General features: G+C 44.0%; 1 protein-coding gene across 2 annotated transcripts in view; it reads right to left on the reverse strand.

The window, feature by feature from the left end:
- LOC126259026 (uncharacterized) overlaps positions 1 to 25,735 on the reverse strand; it is a 667,737-nt gene that overhangs the window by 299,748 nt on the left and 342,254 nt on the right. For both annotated transcript variants that reach the window (XM_049955690.1, XM_049955689.1), the window contains exon 5: positions 8,047 to 8,095. The gene's annotated coding sequence lies outside the window, so the exon portion shown is untranslated. The remainder of the gene's footprint in view (positions 1 to 8,046; positions 8,096 to 25,735) is intronic.

Below are 25,735 nucleotides of genomic sequence, written 5' to 3' on the forward strand. Positions count from 1 at the left end.
ACAGCGGCGTGTCTTGCCAGTACTTTACGACTGCGCCGCCTACCGCAAGCCGTGACGTCGTGCTCCGCCACCGGCGCGCCCACGCCCCCCCCCCCCCCCCCCCACCCACAGCCATGCCGAACGGCGCCAGCTTCTAGTCTCGTCGGCTTCGGAAACTATACCGTACGAGGCACTTAGCGCTGCAGTCAGGACTTTGCGGCTGGTCCCGGCGGAGTTTCGAGTCCTCCCTCGGGCATGGGTGTGTGTGTTTGCCCTTAGGATAATTTAGGTTAAGTAGTGTGTAAGCTTAGGGACTGATGACCTTAGCAGTTAAGATTCCACACACATTTGGACTTTTTTTTTTTTTTTTTTGGCACTTAGAGTGCTCCTTGGCATAATCTGGCGCACCAGTGTGGAGTCGCTAATGAGCGACGCTTGCAATGATTATAAAGGCACAGGCTATGGTGAGAAATCCGCAACAGTTCGTCTTTCTGCCAGGTACGCATTTTTCAGTTGATTTTAAACTAGCTTCCCGATGAACTAGTGACTTGAAAAATTAAACGCAACTCAGAACCGGACGTCAGTGCAGTACTGACTACCTTTCTTGTCGGTCTGTTCGGTAGGGGTGGGGGTGAGGAGTGAAAAAGGCTGGTAACGACTGACATCTCGACTGCCCTGCAGGACCGGCGTCTCCTGTGGGTAGCACTGCAATGCGTTTCAGGAGGTAAGCGAGTGGACAGGCACAGCTGAGCAGAGAGAGGGACACGAGGACATATGTGCAATATACGTGGGTAAACAGGTAGTATATATAAATAATTATTTAAATAAAAAATATAATCCCCTCTAAATGTTTAAGATTTAAATCTCACATACACAAGACTAAAAAGTAGAAAATAATTATTTCAGTTGAAATAGGTGATTTAAATGCATCATGATTTTAAATTGGACTGAAAAGTATAAAATAATTTCTCCTAGCTCTATACAGAATCCCAATCCCATACATATAGTCGGGAAATTTGTGTTTCTGGATTTTTAATAACCACGATAAGGATTGCAAGATTTATGAGGAAAAGCTTTGGGCCAATACAACAGACAATAGTCAAGAGGTGAACTTACTCATGAATCAGTTATGCATTGCATGTGCCCCACGTTTTCCGTTATAAATCTCACAAGTGTTGTGATAGCTATTAAAAATTCAGAAGCACGAACTTTCAGGACTATCTGCCTACATTTAAGCATCTGTATAGGGCAAGAAGAAATTACTTTATCCCTTTTAGTTTGATTTAAAACCGTGTTAAGTGAAACATTTATTTTTATTTCAATAATTATTTTATTACATTTATATTCATTTTAACATTTTCTGCAACAGCATCGACCGTGAACAAGCATGTAATGTTTTTAGTCGCAACTATGTACATATTCGACAGGAAATTTCTTCGTGCTTTTGTTGCGACTAAAAGCATTACATGCTGGTATACATCTCTTCCAGATGGTCAGTTACTGTGAGCACCCCAGCAGAAGAGACTGCGCCACGACGCAACGAAGCAAGGCAGACGGGCGGACGAGAGGGTGTTCCTTTTCCGGTTGGAGGGCAGCGCGTCGTTCACCGTTGGCGGCCTGGCGGCTTGTGCAAGGCGCGAATGTGGCAAGGTCGACCTATCTGCGCGCCGCGGGTTCAGGGACGGACGGCGCGTGGGGCCGCGCCGCGCCACATGTCGCCACACTACCGCTGCTCCGGCTGCGGCTGCCGTTAGCCCACCGCTAAGCAGCCGCTCTGGCCACAGCCTGCCGGCGATTGCCTATCAATACAAGCCTGCCTGGGTAACATATAGGGATCAGATAGCTATAAGATTTTACAGGGATTACGCAAAAGAACAAGCTTCCCTACTAGCAGCAGTTTATCGTAGGTCGCTGGAGAAACGAACGGTACGTTTTTTCTTTTTTTTTATCAGTCTTCTGACTCGTTTGATGCGGCCCGCCACGAATTCCTCTCCTGTGCTAACCTCTTCATCTCAGAGTAGCACTTGCAACCTACGTCCTCAATTATTTGCTGGATGTATTCCAATCTGTCTTCCTCTACAGTTTTTGCCCTCTACAGATCCCTCTAGTACCATGAACGTCATTCCCTCTTGTCTTAACAGATGTCCTATCATCCTGTCCCTTCTACTTATCAGTGTTTTCCACATGTTCCTTTCCTCTCCCATTCTGCGCAGAATCTCCTCATTCCTTACCTTATCAGTCCACCCTCTTCCGTAGCGCGCGCAAACAAAAGAGGTCAGTGGTCCAGCGGCTGTATAAATATGCAGAGCACAGCATCCCGACACTTCGCCTGAAGATGATGGGTACGAAAGTCAACGAAACGTTGCGACAAGACGACGCCATCACTCAGCTGATCACCCCAGAAAATTTTATTGCTTCATATTTATCACACAATCTGTAGGTGGCCGAGGTGATCTGGCGTGTATAGCACATGATTCGTGCTATGGAGGTCGCAGCTTGATTTTCCTCGTTCGGCGAGGATTTTCCTCGTTCTAGTCCCTGCTGGAAGGGCCCAGGCCCATTCAGACTACTGTCAAATGAGTACCGGAGACGTCTCCAAACGGTAAGAGGCGGCCGGTGCGATGGGTTCGCTACGCTACCCCTTCTAGTGCCGCGGTGAATGACGGCCAGTATACAGTCACGCCACTATCTGTTCGCGGGCTGTGTGCCACAGGCTTTATCTTTTCGTGCGGTCATTGTTTGTGGAATCCACGTTGATTCATACAACGCAGATTTTCGATGTCCAGAAAGTTTATAACGCGCCACTATAAACCGTGGTGCAGAATTCTGCAACATACATACACCGAAGATGCAGGTCTACAGTTCTGTGCGGCTTGTCGACGGCCCTTCTTGAAAAATGCGCTGACTTTTGGTTTTCATTGATCACCAGGAACGCTTTGCTCCTCTAGCACCCTGCGGTACACGGCTGCTAGAACAGGAGCAAGTTCTTTTGGTTACTCTGTATAGAATCGTACTAGTATCCCATCAGATCCAGCGGCCTTTCCTCTGACTACGATTGTAGGTGCTTTACTATCCTGTCGTCACTTATTTCTCTAACTGTCATTTTGACATTCGTGCGATGATTTAAGGAACGGGAACAGCGTCTTTCTCAGTGAAACAAACTGGAGAAAAGTAGTTTATTTTTTAAAAAAGTAGTATTTCCATGCCTGACAGATAGCTTCGATCCGTTTACAGTTTTAACGTGAGACAAAAAGTTCTATTCTCTACCGGATTTTATTTTGCGGATGCCGATAGCTTATTTGCATTTGCAATAGTAACCCGCAAGCCGCCCGAGGGTGAGCATCGGAGAGTATTTTCGACGCCCCTATGTTATCCTCCCCTCCCTGTGCCTTTCGCGAATGGCGCGTGGGAAGAATGATTATCGGTAAACCTCTGTATTAGCTCTAATTTCTCGAGAAATTCAGTGAGGGGGAAGCAATATGTTGCGCGACTCTTCCCGAAAAACGCTCTCTCGAAATTTCAGTATGAAACTAGTGCACGATGCGCAACGCCTCTCTTGTAGCTTCGGCCACCGGTGTTTGTTGAACATTTCTAAAACACTCTTTCTGCGACTAAACAACCCTGTCACGAAACGCTAAGCATCTTCTTTCGTGTATGAGCTACATTTCCTTGAGATTCCTCCAATGGATCGTAGCCTAACATCTGCTTCTTTCTTTCTTTCTTTCTTTATTTTGCTTGTGCCGCTTTCCCGCAATGACGCAGGGTCGGCATGGTTAATCGGATTTGGCAAGGTTAATTTAAGGGGTGGCTGGATGGACTTCCTGCCGCCACCCCATACTCCCCGGGACGGAATGAGTGTACCCCAACTGTCTGTGGAAAAGTGTGAATGCGTTCAGATGTCTGCGAGCCGTGTAACTGAGGCGGGACGTAGGGAACAGCCCGGTATTCACCTAGTGGGATGTGGGAAACCGCCTGAAAACCACATCCAGGCTGGCCGGCACAGCGGCCTCCGTCGTTAAGCCGCCGGGCGGATTCGATCCGGTGCCGGCGCGCCTACCCGAGTCCTGGAAGTAGCGCATTAGCGCTCTCGGCAAACCTGGCTGGTAGCCTAACATCTGCTTCTCCTATTATTTATTTTACGTTGTGATTCCCCTTCAAGTTGCTTCGGATAGATTCTCCTGGATATTTTACTGTAGACGTTGTTCCCAGCGATTTGTCATCAATAACGTAGTTGTGTAGCAGTGGATTTATTCTTCTGGGAGTTACATTTATGTACTTACAGGTTCAACTGCCAGTTCCTGTAAACATTCGTTAATCCTCGGCAGGATTTTTCGCAAATCGTTACCGTCTTCTTATAGACAAACGCATCATCTGCGAACAGCCTTAAAGAGCTGCCGACGCTTTCTATTATATCATTTACATTCATGGTAAACAATAACGGTACTCGTAAAATTACGTTTACATTTGTCGATTTTATTCCGTTAGGAGCGACGTATTGAGTACTATCTTCCAGGAAGTCTTGAATCCAGACACAAGTCTTTTCACGGCAGTACCCTCATAAAAGTGACCCTCGAGTGACGTTGTTTACTGTTGATTTGCCAGGGCTGAGTAAGCAGCCCATTGGTTGTGGCAGTCAGGGAAAGCAGCCCAGCGCGGCAGGCGCAGCACATAAACACGGCAGCCATGTGCCGCGACCGTGACGTAAGGTGACGGCGGCGGCGGCTCGGGCAGGCGAAGCCGCCCGCTATTGTGGGCCGCGGCGGCAGTTTGGCGCTCTAAGTATAGCCCGTCCGTTGCCCAGTAGAGCCACGCCGTACGTCTGCCAGCCGCTAACCAGCGGGACGGCGTGTGTAGGAAATACCGCGGCTCGTTCTCGGCGGCGAACGTCACCCGTCCTCTGCCTCTGGTCGCGGACGGACTCCACGGAAGAGGGCCGGCATACGTCCACGCTGGACGTCACCGAATGGAATGAAACATCAAAACAACCACCTCACCTGACCTGAAAACAATTCTAGTGCCTTTATACCCGCTCCACCATGTACGGTGATTCAGTAACAAGAACTTCCAGTATGCTGGAGCAACTGTGGTTCAACAATTTCTGTTAATCAGTGCAGTGCAAAACCAGTCCAAAGTTGCAAATTTTTCTTTTTTTATTCGCTCGATGTCTAGTTTCAGGCCGAGACCTATTTTCCAATCATCCTGCAGGGCAGAAAACCAAATTTGCACTCATGTGTAATACAGATATTTCCAAATTTTTAATCATATGCGAAAAATAAAAAACATAAAGTTTCAAGACTTACGGAACATAGTAAAAAATGGTATTTCCGAAGATGTGGAAACTATGTGAAAACCATGCCAAAAATGTGCATCGAATGGCTACAGCGCATACAGATAACTGGCAGTTTATTCCTTCTGCTGCCGTAAGGAAACCTGGGGAAGGGGCGCCCAACCAGGACAGAGGGAAGCTTTTTTATTTTTTCAAACGTTCCCCAACCGCCAAGAATATAACAATTAATACAAAACCATACACGTCAACAGTAAAATTAATAGTTTTTAAAATCTTTCCAAACAGTCAAATACTTAAAATCACTATGTTACTTAACTCTTGAAACGGTATGTTCTGTATTTTTGGCACATGATTTAAAAGTACGCACCTCGTGGTCTAGTGGCTCTCGGGTTCGATTCCCGGCCGCGTTGGGTATTTTCTCTGCCCGGAGACTGGGTGTTTGTGTTGTCCTCATCATTCCATCATCATTCATGAAAGTGGCTAGATTTGACTGTGTACAGATTGGGAATGTGTACGGGCGCTGATGACCGCGCAGTTGAGCTCCCCACAAACCAAATATCATCATCATCATCATCATCATCATCATCATATGATTAAAAATTTGGAAATACCTATATTATACATGAGTGCAAATTTGGTTTTCTGCCCTGTAGGATGATTTGAAAATGTGTCTGCCAGAAATCTCGGCCCGAAACTAGTCATCGAGTGAATAAAAAAGGGAAAATTTGTAACTTTCGTTGGTTTTTCTTTGTACTGATTCTGCAAAAGTCCGTCCAGCAAGCGTGGTGTGCAAAACGTTAAGGTTGAAGGTAACTTTCATATCATGTAACATAGTAACAACGTGGCATCAGATCCTACAGAATATCAATATGTCACACTCAGAGCTAATGATATGCGCCGACGCTAGCTCTGAACGTGACACTCACGTTTCAACGTTATATTTACCCTGTACTCCTTCCCCATGTATGCCTTTACAGGAGCATTAAGTTCGGACTCCATTCTTATGTCGAAGTCTTGAAACACAAGAATATTCGGTAAAAGGAGTGGCCTGCCCATTCCCTCCATTTAAATCCTACCGATCACGTGTGGGATTCATTGGGGAGACGTACTGTGGCACGTCCATACGCACTAACGTGGTGTTGTAATTCTAATGAGCAGCAGTATAATAAGAAACGAACTGATAGTCAATACGGTGAGTATTGTGAATTTTACATTAATTTCCCCTGGATAATATCTAATGATAAACAGTAGTGTAGTCAATAAACGGTATTGTGACTGTGTTAGCTAAACGGTAACGTTTATCACATACAACAACGGCTCTGTGACAATGTAAAGTGCATTCCTCAAGATGGATTCCGTGCATTTTTTATTGTCATTTGACCATTACCGGGCGCATCTACAATATCGTTGTTAACAGATATACTACTAGACATTCCATTTGCCATATTATTCTAGTTCTAAAAGAAGGGTGAAGGAAACAGGATTCTCCGGAAATTGTTGTAATATTCGCTTCGAGCGATTGATAGAAACCACAAAACACGTAAATCTGGGTGGTATGGCAGGTATATGAACTCCCGGCGTCCCGAACGCGGTACTTTCCAGTGTACCACAATGTTTGTTTTCTGCTGATATGTCAACAGCTATTGCAATTACTGCTACTAGCGATTACAGGTGCAAAACGCAGAATACCCTGATGATGACAGTGCTGTTCTTCACAAGAAAAGATAAAACAACACGGTTTTGAAGGATTCGATAGAGCACAACCGAAAATCAACTGTGGTACAAGAGTCTTATCGTCAAAACAGTGTTTTTTATTCTTGGGTCTACAGCTTTCTTCGATGCGCTACGCCATGCATAAATGTTGAAGGCAGACAAAAATCTGTTCGGATCATCATCATCATTTAAGACTGATTGTGCCTTTCAGCGTTCAGTCTGGAGCATAGTCCCCCTTATAAAATTCCTCCTTGATCCCCTATTCAGTGCTAACATTGGTGCCTCTTCTGATGTTAAGCCTATTACTTCAAAATCATTCTTAACCGAATCCAAGTACCTTCTCCTTGGTCTACCCCGACTCTTACTACTCCCTACTGCTGAACCCACGAGTCTCTTGGGTAACCTTGCTTCTTCCATGCGTGTTAACATGACCCCACCATCTAAACCTGTTCGCCCTGACTGCTACGTCTATAGAGTTCATTCCCAGTTTCTCTTTTGATTTCCTCATTGTGCAGCCCCTCCTGCCATTGTTCCCATCTACTAGTACCTGCAATCATCCTAGTTACTTTCATATCCGTAACCTCAACCTTATTGATAAGGTAACCTGAATCCACCCAGCTTTCGCTCCCATACAACAAAGTTGGTCGAAAGATTGAACGGTGCACAGATGACTTAGTCTTGGTACTGACTTCCTTCTTGCAGAACAGAGTAGACCGTAGCTGAGCGCTCACTGCATTAGCTTTGCTACACCTCGCTTCCATTTCTTTCACTATGTTGCCATCCTGTGAGAATATGCATCCTAAGTACTTGAAACAGTCCACCTGTTCTAACTTTGTTCCTCCTATTTGGCACTCAATCCGTTTATATCTGTTCGGATGCCAATATGTAAACCTTGCAGCACTTATTACTTAGATGACGCACGCTTCGAAAGCATAAAAACCAGGGAGAGCAAGAAAACAGCAGGTTAATGTTTGTTTCTTATGTCAGGCCAATAAATTTTAAACATTAATGTCGGTAAAGTTAAATATAGTTGCAATTTTGATTTAAAAATTCGCAAAAGTACTTACATTTCTGGTCCATCCACCTGGGTGGCGTCCTTCTGCGGCGTTGGCACTCCTGGAACAAGATGTAACTGGTGTTAGTCGTTTCACGTGTTAACAGTACACAGTCTCGAGCATAATATGGGTTAAGGAGTTTGCAGTCAACGCGAGCGTCGTATCAAGCACAGCTACTACCCTGTCAGGTGAGGCAGGCCGGCAGTGTGCCTGTGGATGTCTGCAGGACTGCTGGTTGCTGATGTGTCAGCAGGCCTTTGCCGTTAAGGCGATGTAGTGGATACCGTGTGTACACAGAAACTACCCAAGCCTAGCAGCAGACGGAGCGCGTAAACAGTCACGCCGACAGACGACGGCCGCTGTTCGAGGGGCGGGCAACGCCCCTGCGGAAGGCAAGGCCGCAACCCGCGCAACGAAGCACACACCTATCGTAAACTGCCGCCTGCTTGCACGTTTATGCTACACGTCTGCGCTTGATTCACTAGGAGGTTCATTTACAGTTATCTGAGCCACAACCCCAAATTTATACTGAAGAATCAATTTGTGGCCTTCCCAGTGACAACAAGAAACTTTCCTGATCACGTCAACAGGCTTGGGCAACAGAAGGTAAAAATCACTACATTAAATCGCTCAGTGCGATGGAGAAGTTAAATATATTCACAAGATCGATGAACATGTGTAGTTTTGAGCGATCCGTACGTAACACACGGCATCCTATTTATTTTGACCACATAACTTACAGAATCGGCAGATGTATCATTTTGTAACAAACAAAACTGTCAAACGTCATTTTGGTTCCATGATGCGGCAAACATCCCACCGGTAATAAATTTCTTCGCACACTCGTCGCAGCAAATCGGGCGTAAATTGTGAAATGGCAGCGTAGATTCGATTTTTCAGGTCGGCTAAACTGTTTGGTAGGAGAGGAATATTCACATTGTCTTTAATGAAATCCCACAGAAAGAAAGTTGGGGAGCGAAGTGGCCATTTGGTAGACCCTTCGTGGCCAGTTCATCGACCTGGGAAGAGATTGTCGAGGAAACCAACTTCATTGCGGAAATGAAGTGACGAACCGTCGTGCTGGTAGTAAACCATCCCATCTCGGTCATTTTCATCGATTTGTGGAATTAAAAACTTTTCAAACTTATCCAGATACACAGTACCAGTGACAGTTTTCTCCATGAAGGGGAAAAGGTCGTACACTTTCAATTTGCTGAGGGCACAGAACAAATTAACTCTGAAGCTGTCACGACTGTGTTCCTGGGTTGCATGTGGATTGTGGCTGCCCCATATTTACACAAAACAGTTGCTGAAACCCCACACACAGCGAGTACGCTCCGCGCCAGTGTAAGTAGCCAGTTTAACAGTGCACCACGCTGGTGATCCTGGTGGCGGAGTGTAACGAGGTTATCTGCTACAGAACGTCAACCGATTCTGTAAGTTATCTCAATAAATTTATAGATCATTCCCTAGCTGTAAAGCCCTTATTGACTCACCCTGTATATCAAGCAAATGCTGTTTAGCTGCCAGTGGGATAAGAACCCATCTTCCCGACCTCCGCGCGAGTCTCGGGATGGAATTTCCTGTTTTCTGAAGCGTCACAACAGGACCAGACAACTTACGTCGGGAAGTTGGGTTCTTGTCAGTATTTCGCTCTCTGTAGAGTAGCATTAGGCCTACTTTCAACTACAATAAAGGAAAAGTAATGATACGGCAGTTTTTAAATAAAAGACTGAGTGGCATTACTGTATACAACATGTCATTTAAAAGTACTAGAATACTATACTACATGCACCCGCGTTGTGAACAAGAAAACATTATTGCAATTACTGTTCTGCTAATTTACGTTTTCCATAAATGAGTAGCATTTCTACCTTCTTTTCGATCGTGTGGATTGTATTCACTCGCATCTTTAAGTTAAAATGGTTGAATGAATGATTGGCGGGCATTTTTATTTGTTTTCAATGTGTTTACTGTCAACTACGGCAAGCGAATGAATTACTGTACTCTTGCTAATACGGGAGAATCACTTTTGCGTTAGGTTTGTAATAATGTAGGGATAATCAGTTTTGTGTTAAGTTTTTAATAATGTCATGTTTATGTGAATAGTACACTGTGATACCTTTTCAACACACCTTGAGGAGAAAGTGGATTGCTGTTTAAAAAAGACGTACTGCTTATCATATCTTCTTAACGAATAAAGTTATAGAAGGGGCAATCACAATACTTAATGCCTCCCCCCCCCCCCCCCCCCCGGGATAGCTAAAACATTAACTGCTTATATTTTTTATTTTGCTTCATGGCAAGGAATTATTTTGGGTGGTTAAGATAGATGAGACACCTTGTATATACCTACTGGATGATGGGCAGTGAAACGTGAATTGAAATGTACACTGTAGGATTACATACAAATCGTTGGTACTGAAACGAACTGGGACAGAAACGACACTTATGCTTAAAGAGAGAGAGTGAAAATCTATAAATACAATGAATGTCAGCCCCCAATCAAATACTTCCGTTTCTTTCTTTCTCAGATATAACGCTTATCAATATGTTGGCAATTTTCTCCTCGTGATAAAGTGCAGTAAATGTTCAAGTCTGAAGACGTAGGGACCGCTAGCTCACCGGGGACGCCACGAACCGTCCAAGCATTGGCCTAAGAGGTTAATGGAGATTGGAAAATTATTATCAGGAAGGCTAAATCGGGTTTTAAACTAATTAAGGTCCCTCCTCCTCTCTCATAGGAATCCGTGTCGTTATCAATTGGGTCCATATGCAATATAGTTGCTTAATTTCGGTAATGTTACGCAGATTTACTTTTAACGACTCCGTAGTAATCACTCGTGCTTATACCGTATCTTAAAAATAATCATTAATTAGCATGCAGTTTATCATAAGTTATGACATATTAAACTTTAACATAAAAACAATGTAGATTTATTCGAGTCTGATCACTGCAAATGTAGATGATTGTTGGAAAATGTAGTGGCGGAAGCAAAACGATGTATTTTATTTAGTGCTTTGTTATAAAAAGACTGTGAATTACTTTTTATGTCAGAGAAGCGGCTACCTTCCTTGCAGGAGAAATATCGAATCCCAGCATTGTCGTCGTTTCTCATTGCGCTATTTTTACTACACCCGACTCATCAAATAATTGAACGTTGGGTGTAATTTTTTTAAAAAAAGTGGCGTCATATTTCGTAAGCACCCGGCCATCTTCCGTAGTAGCTGTTATGTATTCATTATTATTATTATTATTATTGTTATTATTGTTCTATCTTAAGCGTACAGCAATTTTGGAGAGTATTACGACATACGAGTTTCGGTTGCACTGCGAAAGTATCATCAAAAAATGGTTCAAATGGCTCTCAGCACTATGGAACTTAACATCTGAGGTCATCAGTCCCCTGGAACTTAGAACTACTGAAACCTAACCAACCTAAAGACATCACACACATCCATTCCCGAGGGAGGATTCGAGCTTGCGACCGTAGCAATCGCGCGGTTCCGGACTGAAGCGCCTAGAACCGCTCGGCCACCACGGCCGGCGAAAGTATCTCAGGAATGGTTAGCTTTTATTACTCCTTTTAATAGATTTTCAAATCGACAGGTTATTCCCCCGTTGCTAGCAGAGGTTGTAGTTGAAAGAGCTTGGTTTTACTATCGGCCTTCGCTATTTTTCATCTTTTAGGAAACTGCTTTTCCTGTTTGCACTTCACTATTGTAAAACTTCACATAAGTAGTCTTCAAAGAAATATTACTATGACTTCATATATTTTGTATTCATCTGACTCAAAAACAAAGTACTAAATGCAATACATGTAAGGTCACAGTAAAATTCCTTTGAAGACATCTTGCACGAATTTTGACAAAAGTAATGTGAAGTGTATACATATGCAGCAAAAGGAAAACAGGTTCCTAATAGCCATTTTCAATTACAATCTCTGCTAGCAATGACTGAAAAACTTGTTCACAAGGACTGCAGACATTCATCTGCAAATATGTTGTTGTTGTTGTTGTTGTTGTTGTTGTTGTGGTCTTCCGTCCTGAGACTGGTTTGATGCAGCTCTCCATGCTACTCTATCCTGTGCAAGCTGCTTCATCTCCCAGTACATACTGCAGCCTATATCATTCTGAATCTGCATAGTGTATTCATCTCTTGGTCTCCCTCTACGATTTTTACCCTCCACGCTGCCCTCCAATACTAAATTGGTGATCCCTTAATGCCTCAGAACATGTCCTACCAACCGGTCCCTTCTTCTTGTCAAGTTGTCCACAAACTCCTCTTCTCCCCAATTCTATTCAATACTTCCTCATTAGTTATGTGATCTACCCATCTAATCTTCAGCATTCTTCTGTAGCACAACATTTCGAATGCTTCTATTCTCTTCTTTTCCAAACTATTTATCGTCCATGTTTCACTTCCATACATGGCTACACTCCATACAACTACTTCCAGAAACGACTTCCTGACACTTAAATCTATGCTTGATGTTAACAAATTTCTCTTCTTCAGAAACGCTTTCCTTGATATTGCCAGTCTGCATTTTATATCCTGTCTACTTCGACCATCATCAGTTATTTTGCTCCCCAAATAGCAAAACTCCTTAAACAAACAATTAATTACGTAATCCTATTTTTTCGAAGTGATAGTTAACGCTACCCCTTGAATGTGAAGATGGAGTGTTTCCTGTCATACATTGTTTTTCCGTGAGCTCTGTGAAATGGCACTCATATGCGAAGGAGGGGAGCTTTATCTCCCTCGGCCGGTGTGTGTGTGTGTGTGTGTGTGTGTGTGTGTGTGTGTGTGCGTAACTGTCATATCGAGAGTCGTTCGGACCTACGCTAATAAACATAGCAACGACCGTCTTTCTGACGCCGCGCACCAGTTAACGGGTATCCTGCCCGCTCCCTTTTAAGTCCAGTTTACATGACGACATTGGGTTGTGCCACTCGCTGCGTGGAATGAGTTGGAAGCAAGTGGTTTCGTATATGACTGTAAAAACGGCGACACCAGTATACTCTTCAGTGAATCGTGTCTGAAATTAAACCTTTGGCAGCTGGAAGTCGCACGAGTTGTGATGGAGTTAAAGCTTGTTGCGTGGAATCGCTGCATAAGAAAAAAATAAGAAACGTGTTTCGATTCGTGACTGGATGAAGAAAAGACGTCAGTTCGGTTGCTCAGCATCCTTGCTGAAATAATTTATAACGGAAGATCCAAGAAGTTCTTTTAATTATCTTAGAATGTCAGCAGAACTGCTCCCGTTTCTTCTAAAGAGAGTTAATTAGGCGATAAGGAATAAAGGTACTGTAATGCATGAAGCACTTTCGCCAGAACAGAAATTACATATCATATTGCGTGCATTACAATCGAGAACACTCGGCATGCTATAAGATACGGTTTAAGTTTTGGTGATGACGCTGTTTCATTAATACCAATAATTATTAACATTAACGGTAATAATTATTTATTAACATTAGCAACAATAATTATTCGAAGCAGGCCGCATTAAGAAGAGAATTGTTTGCAAACTACTCTCTTGAAGATAGACCTGTACAATACTTCAAACTTCTAACATATGTGAATGGAGAGCGCTGTAGCGACGTTTTAAATAGATGAATATTGAATAAAGAATGCAGCTTCTTGAATTAGTATAGCCTTCCCTTCTGTCAACAATATTCCTTAACAAAGAGTTGGCCAACTCAAACGATGGGATTTTAGTCCTGTAGACGAGAGCATTGCCACAGCTAGAATTACACTTGCTTGTAGTTTTCTTAATTCAGTTGTATATGTGCTCCTAACTCAATAAATCGCACATGACGGTCAGCGGCAACAATATGCAACAATATGTTGCTTATTTTTGTAATCAGTATCAGTGAGATCCCACAAACATCTATGCAAAGCATAGATATCCAAAAAGCGAACATTATTCTCCGTTCCCCACTTCATATTTCAGTTTGTCTACTCTCTACGAACACACATAACCTCAAAACTCATGCAACTAAGTGTCGCCGAAGTTGGAACACGCGGAAAGTGTTTCGTTTCACCAACGCGCAGTGGCCGGTATTGCAGTTGCCTGCAACCTAGTGTCGTCGTGTAAACTAGCTTTAGTGGGTAACTTATGCTAGCGTAGGCTGGCTCAGTGGCTCCATGTGCTTTGCTCACTTATTGAAGTTTTCTTTGTTGATTTCAGTTTATGGAGCAAAAATAAACAGGATTAGGATCGAAGAGAATGTACGAGCGTCGTTCACGAAGTAAAGCAACACATATTTTTTTGTGGTTCAATTTTGGTTGAAGAAATGCGGAATTTTTGTGGGACATCGCGAAATATTTCCGTTTCAGCCCCTAGAGTTTCACGAAGCTCCGATATGTAGCGGCGCTATACGTAGCCTTCGAAACGGCGTCTGTAACGGAGGCGCGTTCCAAACAAAGAACTGTCATTAAGTTTCTTTTGGGGGAAAACCAGAGCATCTCAGATATTCACACAGGTTTGCAGAATGTCTACCTGTACGGAGATCTGGCAGCGAACAAAACCATGTTCAGTAGTTGGGCGAAGCGCCCGTCATTATCGGAACAAGGTCGCGCAAAGCTGTGCGACCGGCCTCACACAGCTGTGATCCCCGAAGTGTGGAAATGTGGGACCACTTTCATTCGAGATGATCGACAGAAACCTCGTTGCTCAAGTGGACGCCTCAGCTGGTAATGTCGGCTCACTCCTCTACCAGTTGGGGTACCCAATGGAGTGTAGCCGCTGGGTTCTTCGCCGCCTAACGAAAGTCCATAGACAGCAACGAAGAAATGTCTGTGTGGAGTTGCTTACGGGATACGGGGGCGATCGTGATAATTTTCCGTCGAACATCGTCACAGGCGATGAAACATGAGTTAATGACATCGAACCGGCAACAAAACAGAAATTCATAGAGTAGCACCACACCACCTCTCCTCTGAAGAAAATGTTCGATGCCGCGCTCTCAACCGGCAAAGTCATGGCGACGGTGTTTTGCGGCTCTTGTGACGGTACAATACCCCGTTACTAGATGGATGTTTCTAATATGCAAGGATTGCTTTGTGGAGTGTGAGCGCGCTGCACGGCGCGCATTCGCGGAAGCGCGTGGTGCGCCCTCGCGAGAACGGTCGGTCTCCGCGCCCGGCGAACACGTGGCCCGCAGCTTGGGGCATTGTTTGGGTTTTCGCGCATTATACGAAATCTATGTAACTTACGGTGAAGAGCGATGCGGCAGTGCATTGTGGTCAGCAATATGCACCTTCTGAAAGATCGATCGTTATTTCAAGTCACGAGACGCAAAACTACAAAAATCGGTTAATATCACGAATACTGAAAGATTAATAAAAACAGTAAATATCGACTTACAGGGATGAGCGAGCACTCATTAAAAACGTTTCGTCATAGCGGATCGAGTGCCACAGTCATATATTAAGGTTCATAAATAATTAAGCCCGTAAAGAGCAATAAACAAAGTTTGAGGGAAAATTGTTTATAAAATTCAATAGAAATTCATGACGTAAAGAACGGCACTACATAATATTTTGGGTGGCATCACACGTAATTTAAACTAGTTAAGTTATACTATACACTTAACTTGCAATAGTTTTCATTGTTTGCAAATTATTATTAACATTTATCGCCCATAATTAATTAATTATTAGAGATATGAAGATTTTGAGCAGCGCAATGTGTAGATCGCTATAGATTACGTCTGAAAACTTGATTTACGGGCGATAGAATAATCCTAGAAATTAACGTAATATAGTAAATGAGATGTACTTTTTAGCGCGGTTCCGATGGTGTACTTATTTCTGTCGAGGGATGTATGTAACAAAATTTGTAACCGTAACTGGTGAGATTGGTACTTGCATAACCAGCGGGTTGACGTCCGAGCCTATAGATATTGCGGCCATCTTGGCCAGCGGTCAGTCGTTGGTCAGTCGTTTTGGAGGGTGGGTGGCGAGCGAGCCCCACTTGAGGCTGGCGCATGTGCTCGTTTGAGAATTTCTTCTCGCACCGATTTATTTCGACAAACAGTATTCTTTAATAGTGCAATGGTGCAAGCATATATTTGGTGAAATGGAAGTGCTACGACTATTTGTGTGAGTACGATTTACGAGGTATACATCGTCGTAAGTGAACATGTGGCCAACTGTGATTTCTCGTCAAAACTGTTAGAACAAAGAGGACAGCGGGACTTGTGGTTCGAATTATTTGAATAATTTTCGTTTATAGCAGCCTACATTACTGCTATTGGAGGCTCGGAGTCAAATTATTATTTAAGTAAACCTGTAAACCGTCTCACCAGTGCTAATTTCATTGTGTGAAAGAAAAGGACAACGCCAATAAATAGTGATTGAACTGTGTCGTGAAAAAACTAATTTTGGTATAATAATCGCCTAATTTTTGTTCCCTAGCATGAACTGTACTTATGTCTGAGTGAATAATTATTTCAAAAACAAATGGGCGGGTGTGGAAATGTGTACTAATGCACCAAGTGTAGAACTCATCCCCTGAGACTTACGTGAGAGCCAAAATTTGCAATAACATTTTTTAACCAACATCTGTATATGCACATTCGTGTGAAATCTGCAACTGCACTTCTTTAATTATTTACCGGCCCGTCGCACTCTGAAGGGGTTGTTCCGAGTGATGTCCTCCCTCATGGTGCGACCATCAATTCTGAATATTGTGTTACATTCAGGAAATCAAAGAGTCGACTTCAGCGTATTCGTCGCCACAAAAATGCAACCGAACTTCTCCTTCTTAATGACAACCAAGGCGTCAGACAAGTCTGTGCACGCAAAAGGTGCTCACAAAACTTCACTGGATTGTTCTCACTCATCCACCCTATAGACCGGATCTCGCATTTTCCCTCTGTTTAGCCTAGTGAAGGATGCACTCCGCAGAAAGCAGTACGTTGATGATTGGGAGGTTACTGATGCAGCACGACTTCTGCTCCGAGGTGGACTTCTAGAGTGATATCATGCGGGCAGACAGGTCCTTCCAGTAAGGTGCGTAAGGCCGTCGCACTGAACGGAGATAATGTAGAAAAATACAGACTGGGGAATAATATGGTGTATTGGACTCCTGCATAAAACTAACCTGCTTTCAGAGAAAAATGTATTGCATAACGTATTGAACGCCCCTTGTATTAACGAAGAGAATCTAATTTTATTTTCATATAATTACAGGTAGTTTTGTGTGAGAAATATCCTAAAACATGATTCCGCACAGAGAGTTTCTTCGTACTCCGCACACCAATAAGAGGGCCACTTTTCGAGCGAACTCAACACTTCCTTGTTGGTCTTTTCCCCGTCGTGATTGGTCGAAATTCTGCACTCCGCGTGCCTATAAGACGAGCCGCTTTTGGTGTTCGAGGTGGACATCCAATTGACGTTGTCGTGGAGAGGATATGGTCAACTGTAACATGAGACAGCTCATGACTTCCAATCTTGTCTTGTATATTGCTATTGTAAATTTGTTATTAATACACAATTGCTGCATCAGTGACGGAATACACTTTTCTCTTTCCCTCCAGCTTTGCCCTCGAGTCTAGTGAGACAGATACCCAATAGTCGTCCGCGTACGACACACCGTCGACATCGTCCTCCCAATATAGCAGGCCCAGCCAAGGGCTCACTGCTTAGGTTTAAAAAAAGAAAAACTCAAAAAGAGGGCGACGGATGTAGCCTTGATGGTAGTATTTGGTAATCCATTTGATGACCTTTAGCTGTTCAGCATGCCATTTAACATTACGTCCTCTACAGTACTCCACCAGACTACTGTAGTCGCGTTTTGCAGTTTGGAGATCTCTTAAGCGGGCGAACATTGCACGGCTCCAGAAATTATCAAAGGTGCCTGCTATGACCACTCCGGCCGCTGTGGCCGAGCAGTTCTAGCCGCTTCAAATGGTTCAAATGGCTCTGAGCACTATGGGACTCAACATCTTAGGTCATAAGTCCCCTAGAACTTAGAACTACTTAAACCTAACTAACCTAAGGACATCACACACACCCATGCCCGAGGCAGGATTCGAACCTGCGACCGTAGCAGTCCCGCGGTTCCGGACCGCAGCGCCAGAACCGCTAGACCACCGTCTAGCCGCTTCATTCTGGAACCGCGCGACCGCTACGGCTGTTGTTGTTGTTGTGGTCTTCAGTCCTGAGACTGGTTTGATGCAGCTCTCCATGCTACTCTATCCTGTGCAAGCTGCTTCATCTCCCAGTACCTACTGCAACCTACATCCTTCTGAATCTGCCTAGTGTATTGATCTCTTGGTCTCCCTCTACGATTTTTACCCTCCACGCTGCCCTCCAATACTAAATTGGTGATCCCTTGATGCCTCAGAACATGTCCTACCAACCGATCCCTTCTACTGGTCAAGTTGTGCCACAAACTCCTCTTCTCCCCAATCCTATTCAGTACCTCCTCATTAGTTATGTGATCTACCCATCTAATCTTCAGCATTCTTCTGTAGCACCACATTTCGAAAGCTTCTATTCTCTTCTTGTCCAAACTATTTATCGTCCATGTTTCACTTCCATACATGGCTACACTCCATACAAATACTTTCAGAAATGACTTCCTGACACTTAAATCTATACTCGATGTTAACAAATTTCTCTTCTTCAGAAACGCTTTCCTTGCCATTGCCAGTCTACATTTTATATCCTCTCTACTTCGGCCATCATCAGTTATTTTGCTCCCCAAATAGCAAAACTCCTTTACTACTTTAAGTGTCTCATTTCCTAATCTAATACCCTCAACATCACCCGACTTAATTCGACTACATTCCATTATCCTCGTTTTGCTTTTGTTGATGTTCATCTTATATCCTCCCTTCAAGACACCATCCATTCCGTCAACTGCTCTTCCAAGTCCTTTGCTGTCTCTGACAGAATTACAATGACATCGGCGAACCTCAAAGTTTTTATTTCTTCTCCATGGATTTTAATACCTACTCCGAATTTTTCTTTTGTTTCCTTTACTGCTTGCTCAATATACAGATTGAATAACATCGGGGAGAGGCTACAACCCTGTCTTACTCCCTTCCCAACCACTGCTTCCCTTTCATGTCCCTCGACTCTTATAACTGCCATCTGGTTTCTGTACAAGTTGTAAATAGCCTTTCGCTCCCTGTATTTTACCCCTGCCACCTTTAGAATTTGAAAGAGAGTATTCCAGTCAACATTGTCAAAAGCTTTCTCTAAGTCTACAAATGCTAGAAACGTAGGTTTGCCTTTCCTTAATCTTTCTTCTAAGATAAGTCGTAAGGTCAGTATTGCCTCACGTGTTCCAGTATTTCTACGGAATCCAAACTGATCTTCCCCGAGGTCGGCTTCTACCAGTTTTTCCATTCGTCTGTAAAGAATTCGTGTTAGTATTTTGCAGCTGTGGCTTATTAAACTGATTGTTCGGTAATTCTCACATCTGTCAACACCTGCTTTCTTTGGGATTGGAATTATTATATTCTTCTTGAAGTCTGTGGGTATTTCGCCTGTTTCATACATCTTGCTCACCAGATGGTAGAGTTTTGTCAGGACTGGCTCTCCCAAGGCAGTCAGTAGTTCCAATGGAATGTTGTCTACTCCGGGGGCCTTGTTTCGACTCAGGTCTTTCAGTGCTCTGTCAAACTCTTCACGCAGTATCGTATCTCCCATTTCATCTTCATCTACATCCTCTTCCATTTCCATAATATTGTCTTCAAGTACATCGCCCTTGTATAGACCCTCTATATACTCCTTCCAACTTTCTGCTTTCCCTTCTTTGCTTAGAACTGGGTTTCCATCTGAGCTCTTGATGTTCATACAAGTGGTTCTCTTATCTCCAAAGGTCTCTTTAATTTTCCTGTAGGCAGTATCTATCTTACCCCTAGTGAGATAAGCCTCTACATCCTTACATTTGTCCTCTAGCCATCCCTGCTTAGCCATTTTACACTTCCTGTCGATCTTATTTTTGAGACGTTTGTATTCCTTTTTGCCTGCTTCATTTACTGCATTTTTATATTTTCTCCTTTCATCAATTAAATTCAATATTTCTTCTGTTACCCAAGGATTTCTACTAGCCCTCGTCTTTTTACCTACTTGATCCTCTGCTGCCTTCACTACTTCATCCCTCAAAGCTACCCATTCTTCTTCTACTTTATTTCTTTCCCCCATTCCTGTCAATTGTTCCCTTATGCTCTCCCTGAAACTCTGTACAACCTCTGGTTCTTTCAGTTTATCCAGGTCCCATCTCCTTAAATTCCCACCTTTTTGCAGTTTCTTCAGTTTTAATCTACAGGTCATAACCAATAGATTGTGGTCAGAGTCCACATCTGCCCCTGGAAATGTCTTACAATTTAAAACCTGGTTCCTAAATCTCTGTCTTACCAGTATATAATCTGTCTGATACCTTTTAGTATCTCCAGGGTTCTTCCATGTATACAACCTTCTATCATGATTCTTAAACCAAGTGTTAGCTATGATTAAGTTGTGCTCTGTGCAAAATTCTACCAGGCGGCTTCCTCTTTCATTTCTTAGCCCCAATCCATATTCACCTACTACGTTTCCTTCTCTCCCTTTTCCTACACTCGAATTCCAGTCACCCATGACTATTAAATTTTCGTCTCCCTTCACTATCTGAATAATTTCTTTTATTTCATCATACATTTCTTCAATTTCTTCGTCATCTGCAGAGCTAGTTGGCATATAGACTTGTACTACTGTAGTAGGTGTGGGCTTCGTATCTATCTTGGCCACAATAATGCGTTCACTAAGCTGTTTGTAGTAGCTTACCCGCGTTCCTATTTTCCTATTCATTATTAAACCTACTCCTGCATTACCCCTATTTGACTTTGTGTTTATAACCCTGTAGTCACCTGACCAGAAGTCTTGTTCCTCCTGTCACCGAACTTCACTAATTCCCACTATATCTAACATTAACCTATCCATTTCCCTTTTCAAATTTTCTAACCTACCTGCCCGATTAAGGGACCTGACATTTCACGCTCCGATCCGTAGAACGCCAGTTTTCTTTCTCCTGATAACGACATCCTCTTGAGTAGTCCCCGCCCGGAGATCCGAATGGGGGACTATTTTACCTCCGGAATATTTTACCCAAGAGGACGCCATCATAATTTAATCATACAGTAAAGCTGCATGTCCTCGGGAAAAATTACGGCTGTAGTTTCCCCTTGCTTTCAGCCGTTCGCAGTACCAGCACAGCAAGGCCGTTTTGGTTAATGTTACAAGGCCACATCAGTCAATCATCCACACTGTTGCCCCTGCAAGTACTGAAAAGGCTGCTGCCCCTCTTCAGGAACCACATGTTTGTCTGGCCTCTCAACAGATACCCCTCCGTTGTGGTTGCACCTACGGCACGGCCATCTGTATCGCTGAGGCACGCAAGCCTCCCCACCAACGGCAAGGTCCATGGTTCATGGGGGAAGACCGCCACGGTAGCAGGTTCGAATCCTGCCTCGGGCATGGATGTGTGTGATGTGCTTAAGTTAGTTAGGTTTATGTAGTTCTAAGTTCTAGGGTTCTGATGACCTCAGATGTTAAGTCCATAGTGCTCAGATCCTCTGTTTTTTTTTTTTTTTATCGCATTTCTTAGAGGCGCTGCTGGCAACGCTTGTGGTTTCATTGACTGCGTAGTGCCCACTTGTTACGAGAGCAGCTGGAGAGTTGTGCTACTCGTTTTGCACCGCGGCTTTTGTGCAGCGTCACGGCGCTCCGACCCGACCTGCCTCAAAGTGTCCCGCTGCGGCAACGCGACGCTCGGCACCCGTGCGCCGCAGGCGGGCCGTTAGCACAGATTAATACATTAGCTCGGCGCTGAACGCGGTACGGCTGTGCACATCGAGTGCGAGACGATGTGGCCGCCCACATCACAGGCGCCGGGCTTTGCACTCGCTGCCGTAGCACTGGTTTACAGTGTGTTCGAGATGATTCGAGAAAGCCGTCACCGCTATAGTGCCGTAGGCAGCGACATATTGATCAAAGCATACTGCACTGCTTTGATGTGAGTCTACAGAGCCTGCAGACTTGATTTTACACTGTTTCTCTGAGGTGTTCCGTGCAGAAACACAGACAACCGCACCGATGACAGTAAATAAAACAAAGAACTTGAAACCATGGCTTCTTTACTGTAGTATGTCATCGATATAGACATTCATCCTGCTGTGCCGAGCTAACACTACCTGAACAAGCACGTTTACGACACATTGCGGAAATGATTTATTTTATCCCATCAAACTGCTTACGCAACTGTAGCTATTTGAGCCGGTAGTAACGAGAGGTTACTCACTCCACAAGTGACAGACGGTCATGCCATATGGGCAGGGAGTGTGGGATGGGAGAGCTGTGTGAGAACGGCGAGTTCTCCTTCGGCGTCGACAAAGAGTCCCCTATTCGATTTGGCGTCAAGGCGAATAACTTCTAGTATTAACATTTCATTTCGAAAATACTGAAGACTTTGTCCACACTGGTTTGTTTATAATTACAGTTTAAATAACTCAACATTGACCTTGCAAGATTAATAAGAGAATTTAATGCTGCGAATGACTGGCGGACTTAACCTAGCAATCACGAAAGAGCCCAGCGCGAGCGGGCAGAAAAAGAATAGCTCGGTACCGAATCTAAGACCAGCCTTCACGCAGGCAATATGTGTGCACTAATTAAAAGTGAGTTTAAGTTTAACTTTGCCCCGGAAAATGTTCGTACTCAGTCTAGTACTGCTATCGAGATTGTGTTTTCGTATAGGTCGCGAACGTTTATACTCACTTAAGGAAGTAGCTAACTTGAGGTTTTGTGCTGACTAGTGTGACGATTAGAACTGAAGATACATGGATACAGATAGGGTGTATTGTTTTGTGAACACTGTGGTGCTCGAAAGGTTATGTTTAGACAGTCTTATCATTACAGCGATTAATGATTTCAGACTGGATCTCAGAGAGGGTTGACTGAGAAAACGCATTTTCCTCATTTTTCAAAAATGGTTCAGATGGCTTTGAGCACTATGGGACTTAACATCTGAGGTCATCAGTCCCCTAGAACATAGAATTACTTAAACCTAACTAACCTAAGGACTTCACACTCATCCAGGATTCTAACCTGCGACCGTAGCGGTCGCTCGGTTCCAGACTGAAGCGCCTAGAACCGCTCGGCTACAGCGGCCGGCTCCTCATTTTTGTTTGAATTAATAAATGAGGTGACATCTCATGTATTCACACTTTATTGTTGCGTCTTAGCAGCATTCCTGAAAGCCACTCCAAAATTCACCGTCCTTAGATGGCATTGCAAGCCGGAACCTACAAATATTAAATTCAATGGGGACATCGAGACAACTTTAGAAGAGAAGATCTAAGAAAGCTTCCCCACGATGATCCAGGGAAGAATCTAGTGAAATTTGCTAGAATTTACCTTCGCAGTTCATTTAACGTAGCCTTCCACACGCAATGTTTCGCAAACTACAACCTGCGCGGCTAAGCCAGGTTTTCCTAGGAGCAGGTATTTTGTGCCGCGCGAACAGGGCTGGGCGTTGTTTGTCGGCAGCGACGAAAAACTTAAATACGTTGCGCATTTGTGTTTTCCCAGAACACGATGCCGCAAGCGCATTAACTACTCAATGTACCGTGCTGTCAGAGGGTTCGAACAAAGTGTTGTTATTGTAAACGTGCTTTTAATGTACTGTACAGCGCTGATGGATGGCATAGGAGAAAAGAAAATGGAACTTTTGTGCTTCCTGATAGCAAAACATAATGGACGACAAAGAGGAGGATTACTTGCTCCACACTTATTCGAAGCGCAGAAAAACTGCGAGAAATACGTTTTTGACAGTGCATCAATTAACAGTCAACTTTCCTCGGCACTGAATCGCACTTGTAGCATTTTAGCACACTTCGTAGCAGTTTTGCACACGAACTTTACCTGAACTGCAGCAGCTGTTTCTTTGGAACGCAAGCAGCGTACAACGCATTAAACTCGTCCTGAAGCAGTTGGCCTGTCAAGCCTGACGTAATGCGCTGGCGCACTACGCACTGTGCACTGTCGGAAACCACCTACTCTATTTTGTCATTGTCGAACGGACGACGCACTACACCGGGCGCATTACGTACTACGCGGCACAAAATTTCTGCTTGGAGGAAAATCCGATTTTAGTGTGTTCGCCAACATACTGAGTCACCGCAGAACATTTCTTCTCGTTCTTTTATTGGACAGGAGAGGAAACGCTACAAGAACCGCAGTTTGAGGCAAGGAGATGGTAATTGTTTCGTAGTCAGTGGTAATGCACTTAGGTCAGGAACAAGTTGTTTAGGCGACGTTGAGCTGGGCTGCAGTGACTTCTGGACGCGGCTTCAAGTGGCACTGCTCTTCTCCGAGGCGCCTTGTGCCGACCGCAGCGTGGTGCCCTCTGCAACTACACATTCCATTTTTCGCTCCAGTAGCTTCCAATTCCGTACGACAGACACCCACTGCAGAGCAGAGGGTCGGTGCTGAGGTTGAAAGAAGCCAGCTGAATTGCTTAGACAAGTAACACATTCAAGTAACGTAGTACGAGGAAGCAAGGCTTGGTTTTAAAGCTTCGTAGACAGTGAGGTCCTTACAGGCTGAGCTCAGACACTGTTTAACAAGGATGGGAAAATCAGTTGGACAAAGATGAGAAAGAAAACAGGCTTCAGCTTTGTTGAACCGCTCGTTTTGAATGCGCACATGCTTCAAATATATTTACAACGCGTCCATGTAAGATAAATGTGGAGCCCTGGTTTTGGATCTCGGTCGAAATTTGTCACAATTATTTTTTCACTGCATTTCCCCCAGTTCAGTAACAGCAAAGCACATGTGGTGAAGTCGAACTCTGAACTCTGCACTGTATCCAATGGTGTTGGACGTCCACGCCTCATCTCACAACGTGGAATTCGGAGGCTTGCCGGCTCTGTAAAGCAGGACAGCCGGCGATCTGTGGCAGACACAGTACAATGCTGGTGCGAGGAAAGGTGTTTCGGAGCATACCGTTTAGTGTACATTGTTGAACAGAGGTCTCCGCGACAGATGACATCTACGTGTTGCTATGTTGACACAACGACGTAGTCAGTTAACGATTGCACTGGGTACCAGATCATCGAGATTGGACCGTCGATCAACTGAAATGTGTTGCCTAGTCCGATGTATCACGTTTCTAGCTGTATCATGTCGTTGGTAGTGCCTGGATACGCCGTCGTCCGGACGAAGGACTACTCGAAACATGCTGAGAGCCTCGACGTAGACGGGTGGTGGAATATTGTGCCATGGGAGACATAAAGATGAGATTTGTGGTTGTACTCGAAAGTAACATGGGACATGTGGATTACGTGAACATGTTGTGCAGCGTTCTCCAGGCCTGCACAGATGGACCTGCTACACGCCAACGGTTCCTGCGGTCATCAAAGAATGTAAGATCTGACGATGATCTTTTAGAAGATCGAAACCGGTCGTCTGAAGATAAAAATAAACAATGTGATTACGTCTGTGTGTACTGGAATAAGTTGCAGTTTATAAAGATAGCTGTTTGTCCTATAACAATGATCCAAAATATGTTAGATGTAACATTATGCCTAGAGGAAAGAGAAAGTACGGTACAGTATCTCACTGCAAGAGAAGCACTCATACTATATAATTTTGGGGATACTACGAAGAAGCGATATAAAATGGAACGATCACGTAAAATCA

Source organism: Schistocerca nitens, chromosome 1, assembly GCF_023898315.1.
Source record: "Schistocerca nitens isolate TAMUIC-IGC-003100 chromosome 1, iqSchNite1.1, whole genome shotgun sequence".
In the NCBI taxonomy this organism is placed as follows: domain Eukaryota; kingdom Metazoa; phylum Arthropoda; class Insecta; order Orthoptera; family Acrididae; genus Schistocerca; species Schistocerca nitens.